At 36.6% G+C, this 8,608-nt stretch overlaps 1 pseudogene across 1 annotated transcript; it reads right to left on the reverse strand.

The window, feature by feature from the left end:
* Nucleotides 1-484: 484 nt before the first annotated feature.
* LOC103401589 (disease resistance protein RPV1-like) lies at nucleotides 485-5,707 on the reverse strand (annotated as a pseudogene). The gene is made up of 7 exons (XR_011571567.1): nucleotides 5,434-5,707; nucleotides 4,575-5,151; nucleotides 3,087-4,179; nucleotides 2,610-2,885; nucleotides 1,710-2,490; nucleotides 1,258-1,600; nucleotides 485-1,015 (listed from the first exon to the last, which is right to left on the reverse strand). The product of XR_011571567.1 is annotated as a disease resistance protein RPV1-like (transcript).
* Between the last annotated feature and the right edge of the window lie 2,901 nt (nucleotides 5,708-8,608).

Raw genomic sequence — 8,608 nt, forward strand, 5'->3', positions numbered from 1 at the left:
GATGATTACGAGGAATTACCATCACCAGTGTGTTTCCTTGTTGATGGATTGAAACGTATATATTTTCCCGATCGCTTGCTAATTGCTATTCATTTTCTTCATGTTTTCTTCTGTTTTGTTTCCTTTTCCTCTTTCTCATTTTGGTTTCTTGAGCTGGTTTAGACGCACTAATTATCAACTTTTATGTTATTAGTTATTTCAAAGTACCAAATCTACATTTCGATTTCTACTCCAGTAAGTTGTTGTTTACGTTAACCTTTGAGCTGGTGTTTTTTTGTTTTCACAAAAGCTTCCTTCTTAATTTCTTCTTGTTGTTTACGGGAATGTTCATATGTAATCTGTCTGTCTGCAATATTTGATGGATGCAGGTTCAACGAAACATAATTATATAAGATCCTGCCAAAATTAGATCACCTTCAACTTTATCCCTGCCTTGCAAATTGAGCTTCAGAACACGAGTTGGATTGCAAATGATGGCAAAATGTTTTAAAGCGGATAAAATTTTGGAGATTTTCTATTGAGAAATCCATCCTTAGTCTTGCGGAGGAGATTTTTTATCCTAACGTGAACAGCCCTACAATTTATTCAACTCTCATAGTCTCACTATCTCTAAATGGTAAAGGCTAAGAGACTCAGGTGTCGAGCTGAATGTTACCTGAACAAGTAGATGATGAATAATCAAGAGACAAAGAGAGGCGTGTAAGAGGATCTTCGTCCATTGGGTCGGATATCTGATCTCCTCTATCACAGACTGCCGGACCTTGTGGCTTCCAATGATGAATAGATAAAGAAAGACACGTACGAAGATCTTCGTCCATTGGGTCGGATATCTGATATCCTCTGTCACTGACTGCTGGACCCTGTGGCTTCCAATGATGAGACTGAGAAAGGCGCGTAAGAAAATCTTCCTCCATTGGGTCGGCTATCTGATCTCCTCTGTCATTGACTGCCGAACCCTGTGACTGGAAGAATACTGAGAGATTCCCAGAACGAGTTTGAGGCTGAATATGATGGCCTGCAGGAAAAGGATTAGAAGATAAGGAAAAATGTGAATGCTCAGAGAACCATGATCATGCACTGCTATAGTACTACCGATGTACTTGCTGAGATCATAATCATCTGATGACTCCTCATAGAACCGAGCTGGATGTTAGTCAAAAACATAACTAGCTTTGTCCAAATCATGCGTATTTTCCTTCAAAGGTTTGTTCCACACCAGATTAACCATTGTTCTCACTGATGATGGCAAATAATTACCAGATTTTCTTGAAAATATGACTTCAACTTTATCCCCACTTTGCAATTTGAACTTATCGTTCGATAGTTGTCCTTGCCAAAGTACAAGCGTATCCCAAAATTCGCTGCATAAGTAAGCCTGCAACTCGGTACGCTTGGTATTATTTATAACAGTAATGCCAAATTCAAAATAATTCATAATTGAATATTTGCTCCAGAAGCACAGAGTCATCCCTTCAAAAGTACGACCATCATTCGGGGGAATATCAAAACTGAATGTATTGCCATGGTTAAGAAACTCAAACCAATCAGGAACAAAATTCCCATGGAGTAAAGCGCCACCAAATCCGCACGAAGTCCATCCCTACATATACAATGCAAGTGTCATGTATATATACATGTAAACATGCGTATGCGTGTGCATGTGCACGATAGGAAGGCAATGAGAGAGAGAGAGAGAGAGTGTGAGATACCTGTAGGATGTTCTTCCCAAAATCAGATGTGAGATTGGTGCAGTTAATTACTCATATCAATCAACGTCATGAAGTTTAATGACTTATCCAAGCCTGGAACCTCAGTGAGTTTGGGTGAATCACTTACCTTCAACTCTGTCATATTTGACATTTCCGAAAAATTGGGCATTGTTTCCAATGCAGGACAATGAAGGGCATACAGAAATTTCAAATTTGTTGGTAAATCTGGGATTGTACGAAGGTTAAAGCAGTCATTTAACCTCAATGTTTCAAGCTTTGTAAGACCACTGAGGCCGGGTAGGGTATGAAAATCAGTCCCTTGAAGATCCAAAACTTGTAAAGAAATTAGACTCCCAAGATACTCAGGGATTGCATCATGTGCAAAATGCACACCATTTAGGGATAAAAGAGTGAGATTCTTCAATCTAATTGTGGAAGATGGTATTTGTCTTATGACTGTATAGTCTGCTTCAAGTATTCTCAATGATATCATCTCCCCTAAATCCTTATGCACTTCTCTGAAACTTGTACACCAATTAAGAAGAAGAGTCTCAACAGATTTCAACTTATAGAAATCCCTTGGAAGAGAACTAAGCTTTTTGCATTCTTTAAGGTTCACCAAAGAAAGTTTTTGAAGTTGACCAATGGAGGGGTGAATCTCGGACAGACTCCCACAATCTTCCAGTATCAACTCTTCAAGATTTGGGACTTGTGAAAAGTCCGGTGATTTAATTAGAGATAGGGAATGACTGAGATTCAGAATTTTCAACCTCTCTAGCAACTGTTACAGAAGACCAAAGGAAAATTGAAATTAATATCCAAAAGGAAGATGTCACAAAAAAAAGAAGGAAATCCAAAAACAAATAGAAACAGAACATCATCATGTGTAATTGATCGTACCTTATAACCCTCCCAAACTTGTACCAGTTTGCTGTACTGCATATCTAAAACAACTAGTCTTGGTTGATCAAAAAAGTCAGCTGGTATGGACTTTAAAGAGCTTCCTACCCAACACAACCATATTATATCCTTGGGAAGATGCTTGTATTCTCCATTAAGCTGTACCCAATATAGCCAGAGCAATCGCAATTTCTTCATATTGGCAAATGCTTCTATACTGTAACTAAGTTTGCCATAAGAGATACTTAGAGCAAGTCCTTCAACTTCTTCAGTTCCCTGTTAACAAAAGGTTATATTCATGTGTAAGAAATGGATTATTTGCATATATTTACATGTATTATTATTCATTAGGCAAAATCACCTACGGTGATTATATTTACACATAAATGTTGTTTAGTGTATAATAGACATACGTGGGTTATATATATGTTTTCAAGCAGGATGCATTATGCAAAATTTTATTAGGAATGTACTTACAGATTTATTTCTCAAGACTTTGACGGCCTCTTGACGGTTCCACAACCTACTCCACTTTTCAGGGTGATCAAGAGATTTTTCAGAAATGATTACTCTGGCCATTTCTCGAAGCAAATCATGCATATTCAACTTGTTGCCTTCAACAGTTACAAGACATCGTTCACGGAGGACATTGATTCCTATTGTTCCAAAAAATCCGCATCGATCTAACATTTTTGCGACATAGTCCTTGTTCTTTCCAATAAAGAAACAAGATATGTCAAGAAATATAGCCTTCTCTGAATCATCTAACCCGTCATAGCTTATTCTGAGTCGATTTACAATTTTTCCATCTGGATATCTTCCTAATTTCTCCAGTTGACTTTCCCACTCTGCCAATGATCTTTTAATCAAAAGAGATCCTAAAACTTCAAGCGCTAGTGGTAAACCTCCACAGTAAGAAACAACCTTTTCTGAAACTTCAAGATATCCTTGATCAGGACAACTATTTTTAAAGGCATGCCAACTAAATAGCTCAAGAGCTTCTTCTTTATTCATTTTCTTAGCCTGACATGCTCTGTCCACATTTAGTAGTAGACGTTCATCTCGTGTCGTTATGATAATTCTACTTCCAGGACCAAACCAATCATGACTTCCAACTATTGCATCCAGTTGTTCCACTTTATCTATGTTGTCCACGATGACAAGTATCTTTCTACGTCGAAATTGGTGTTTTATCAGACCGATACCTTCTGCAACACAGCTTATTTTATGCTTTTTTTTCAAGATGTCATAAATAAGTTTTTTTTGCAAATCAACCAGATCATGTTTACTTGTAGCATCGCGAACGTCAGCAAGGAAACTTTTGAATTCAAACTGAGGATGAATTTGGTTATAAATGGCTTTGGCAGCTGTTGTTTTACCCAATCCACCCATCCCCCAAATTCCAACCATGAGAACATCATTTGATCCACCACTTGAAAGATATCTGATAATACCTTGAACGCGTGAATTGATTCCAACTATGTGCTTGGCCACATGTAATTCGTTAGTGCCGGTGAGCCATTCACAAATATTCTCGTCAATAATTTTCTTAATGAACTCTGCTTCGCCCCTGAAAATTGAATTTGTAATCATTAGTGGGAATCAATGAAGGCTCGGTAGTACATAAACAATTTTCTTTCCTTCTTCCCTTCATATAATATATATATATATATATAACGAACTTGAATAAAAGAATTCATTGATAAATAAAAGTTAGGCGTATGATTTAAACTCCAATTACGGTTTAGGTTACTTACGAGAGATTAAGGTGTATTCATTAAGCATGTGAATGAATGTTTAGATTATGCAAAAAGTTAATTAAGCATGTCAATAAATTGAGAGATTAAATCATTCACTAAAATTAGCAGTTCTGTGAAGGATCAACTTGAGAGATTAAGGTGTATTAATTAAGCATGTTAATTAGAGTAATACAACTCAAATCTTGAAAAGCAGCTGAATGATTACCCATTGTTAGCGATTTTATGATGGTGGCCAGACAAATTTGCAGCCTTTGTGAGAGCCTCTCTCCACTGCTTTAGCCTTTCTTGTTTAGCTTCACGTTTGTTGTCATCTTTTTCTTTACTGATGTCATTTTCGTGCTTCTGAAATGCTTCGGCTAAATCTCCGTCCTGCTTCCTGACATGCGAAAGATCAACGTGATAGAATATTGGCAAAACATGTCGCCCCAGTTTGTATCTGCACTCCATGATCTTCACCAGCTCGTCAAGACACCAACTCGAATCCGCATACATCTTTGAGAAGATAATGACAGAGATCCTCGACTCTTCGATTGCACGAAACAGTTTCTCTTTTATTTCTTCCCCTGTTGGTAGATCGTCCTCATCAATAAAGACCCGGTACCCTCTGGCTTCTAATGCCGCGTGGAGGTGGCTCGTGAAGCCATAGCGCGTGTCTTCACCCCTGAAGCTCAAGAATACGTCGTAGTTCCAGAGTTTGGACTTGGAGGAGGACGAAGAGGAGGCTTCGTGGGCTGTCATGGCGGTATCCACCGTTATGGCTTAGCAGTGGTTCAGATCACAGACTGAAAAAATGGCGACAGCTGTGTTTGAGTTGCCGAAGGATGATAATTAAACATAAATCAAGATTCTTGAGTCAACAAAGGCAAAAGTTTATAATATAATATAAATGGTGCAGGGAAAGAGAGAGGAAAAGAGGAAATAAATAAAACTCTGCAATTGAAAAAAATATATATATATTATCTCCTTCTGCATCTTGCAACAAAAAAAACAAAAAGATCACATTAAACATATTCCAGTAGAAAACCCCATCACAGCAGTAGCAAGTTTAGGAGAGAGAAGGAGACCTGCACTCAAATCGTAGGTTCGCCCGAGAAATTTTCCAATTCAGAATCCAGATCGTGGGTGGTCGAGAATTTTCAAGGGATTTTTGTAACTTGGAAGCCATCTTTTTCAATTTCATAGCAGGAGGGCGGACTGAAATGTAGGGGGGAGGAGTTGGAGGGAAAAGTACTTTGGTGTTCTTGGATTTATCGTGATGGAGGAAGAGGAAGGGAAGGGTGACAGAGAGAGAGAATAAAATTATTTTTAATGGTATGTTTTTTATGAAATTAACAATGAGGCCCAGCTCACCATTAATTATGGAGGCCAATCCGTGAGAGAATCTTCGCCGGATCTTTTTGTGAAGATTCTGTGATCTTTCATCATATCCGTCCATCGTATATTATGCGGTCAGTTTTCATCAGGTACTGTTTATTTTCAATTTTAAATAAAAAAATTTACAATGATTTCTAATCACACGATATACAATAAATGAATATAATTTGAGGATCTTAAAAATTCTCACAAAGAATATCCGGCTGAGGATACTCACAAAAGTGAGTCCTGCTAGTGCAAGCATTTCTTTTTCAAGAATACAAGGGTAGAAACAATTAAGAGCTACCTCCTCCTATTTCATCTGCAATGTCAACCCACTAAACTGATCAGCTAATCGATCAATATCTCTCCCTGCTAAAGATAATCGCTTTCGCGTTCATGAGATTTTGATAGTACTTATGTAAATGTTATCAAGGCGTGCAAAGCAATACGCCTTGTATAATTAATAACAACAATTTTAAGATGATTTTTAGGTTGTTCACTTAGCAAGTAAATACATCAAACAACCAACTCTTTAAAATTATAATCATCACTGTTAGGCATAACAAAGTCGGCTAAATTCCCCTCATAAGCAAACTCAAAAACTCAATAATACCATATGTTTGTACCATACTTAGGGCCTCCGTATTTATATCTTGTATAAATACTCGGAGGACTCAAATGTAATTATGTAATAGAGGAGGGGCAAATATGTAAAAATGAGATGAGCCCTTATTAAATAAAAATGCCTCCTCACCCTCACAAACCCTAAGCCTCCTCACATCCCCTAAGCTCTAAGCTCTCTCATGCTCTCACCCTCACAATCAAGCTCTTACAGAGAAATACAATCAGTGTGGACGTAGCCCAAACATTGGGGTGAACCACGATACATCTTTTGTTATTTACTTCCTTGCAAATTCACGGTCGAATTTACGTTGTTCCAAGACCTCCGGTTTTGTGCATCAACACCATAAATCCAATTGAGATAAATGTCACCGTATCCGCAACAAGTCCATCCCTAGACATGCTGAAGATAACAAGGATCTCACATCAAATTTGTCAAAATTAAATATGACTTATATTGCAATTTCCACTCCAAATTATATCAAAGTATTTTGTGATAAAATATTCACATATGAAATGTTGTGCATGTAGGAAAATTCAAGTTGATAGAAAGTATTGATGTTGTTAATGATGGGTCCTTGTAAAGCATGTGATAAAATTTTCATTTTTCAAAGCTGTTTGGCAAACGTTAATAGATGAGCCCTTAACTTATATGTTAGCCACCATTAGCTAGTAAACATTACAATACCAACAAGCCACCAAAGTCTTTGTGCTATATTATAAATAAAACTTTGGTACATCATGGATGAGATATAGTAAAAATCTTTGATGCATGTAACCTAACGTAGCCTGCTAACGGAGAGGTTTTTTCTGTGTACTTTGAACATTGTCATAGTGATAAAATAGTTCTAATCAATTGTAACACATGTATTTAATTATATCATGTGACACGTTTTCGAGGTACACACAAAGAGAAGAATAAGAAGATATAAATTAGGTTGTTCACACTTGGAAACAAGATCGATTGATCCCTTTATGAATTTCAATGTAATCTTGAAGTAGTAATAACTCTTTCCTTGAATTTGATCGATCTTCTAGTCAATTCCGGTCCTTAGATCGAATGAATTGAATAGATTTATGGACAAAATTTAACAAGAGTATAAAACACCCAAAGTTTGAAGTCATGCTAGTTGCTGCAGCATCATCACCACCACCACCGCTCCCGCTCCATCTTTTCTAGACTCCTAGTCATCCACTGCCACAACCACTGCCATCATCACTATCAGCACCACTATACCACTCGGTTGGACTTCTAGTCATGCATGCACCTAGATGTTCCTAAACGTATTTTTGATGTGATGCACGGGACAAATATGTTTCACAATTTGCTTAAAAGAAATCATTGTCCATAAGATATTATTGTGTTGGAACAAGACAAATATTGGTGACTTCGGTGTACCTTAATTCTGCATATCATTTTTCACGAATAAAGGGTTAAAATTTAACTAAATAGTATGTTATGATTCTTTTACTTTTGAGCCAATAAGCCAAGATAAATAGGAGTGTAGATAAGCCAAATTACACGCGTGCAAATTGCTGGGGAAGCCAACAAAGGTGGAGGTTGAAAGTTCAATTAATGTCGTTTATTGAATAATCACGTGATGATGTTGGATAATGGATAGTGACCCATCTAAATATTTTTGTTGCTGGTTAGAATTTTGTATTTGGAGGAATCTTCATGAACGTATTGGAAATGTTGTCAATTTTGATAGAATGTAGATTTAAATTGGAATTTCAACAAAAGTATAACTTGAGATAAGTCTGGTAAATTGTCGTATGATTCGTTAATCCAATACGAAATGATATGGAAATAATAGGTTTTGGATCAACTTGTTAACGATTCGAATCTTTAACGGATGATCCATTAAGAATCTGATAAAATATCATTTTGCATATCTAAACATTAGGGATTGCAATTTATTGCATAACCCGTTATCCGACATGAAACATTATTACTTAACGAATCAAGGTGTTATCAGGTCACATATTAAGAACATTTTAAGATAATGAGTATAACACAAACACAACAAATGCGGCATGTTTGACATGCCTAACTTGAAAGCTATTAAATATTTACATGGAAATAAGTTTTACTGAATAATATTTTGGTGTAGTTCAACCTGCTAAGTATTTCGACTTTTTAAATAATCTTCACAACTCAATTTCTTAAAATAAGTTTTCACCGTTCATTTTTTGAATTACATAGTAATTCTGGAGAAATTGTAGAGACTAAGATAATGCAAGTTGCCAACTATATTAACC

Source organism: Malus domestica, chromosome 02, assembly GCF_042453785.1.
Source record: "Malus domestica chromosome 02, GDT2T_hap1".
Taxonomy (NCBI): Eukaryota; Viridiplantae; Streptophyta; class Magnoliopsida; order Rosales; family Rosaceae; genus Malus; species Malus domestica.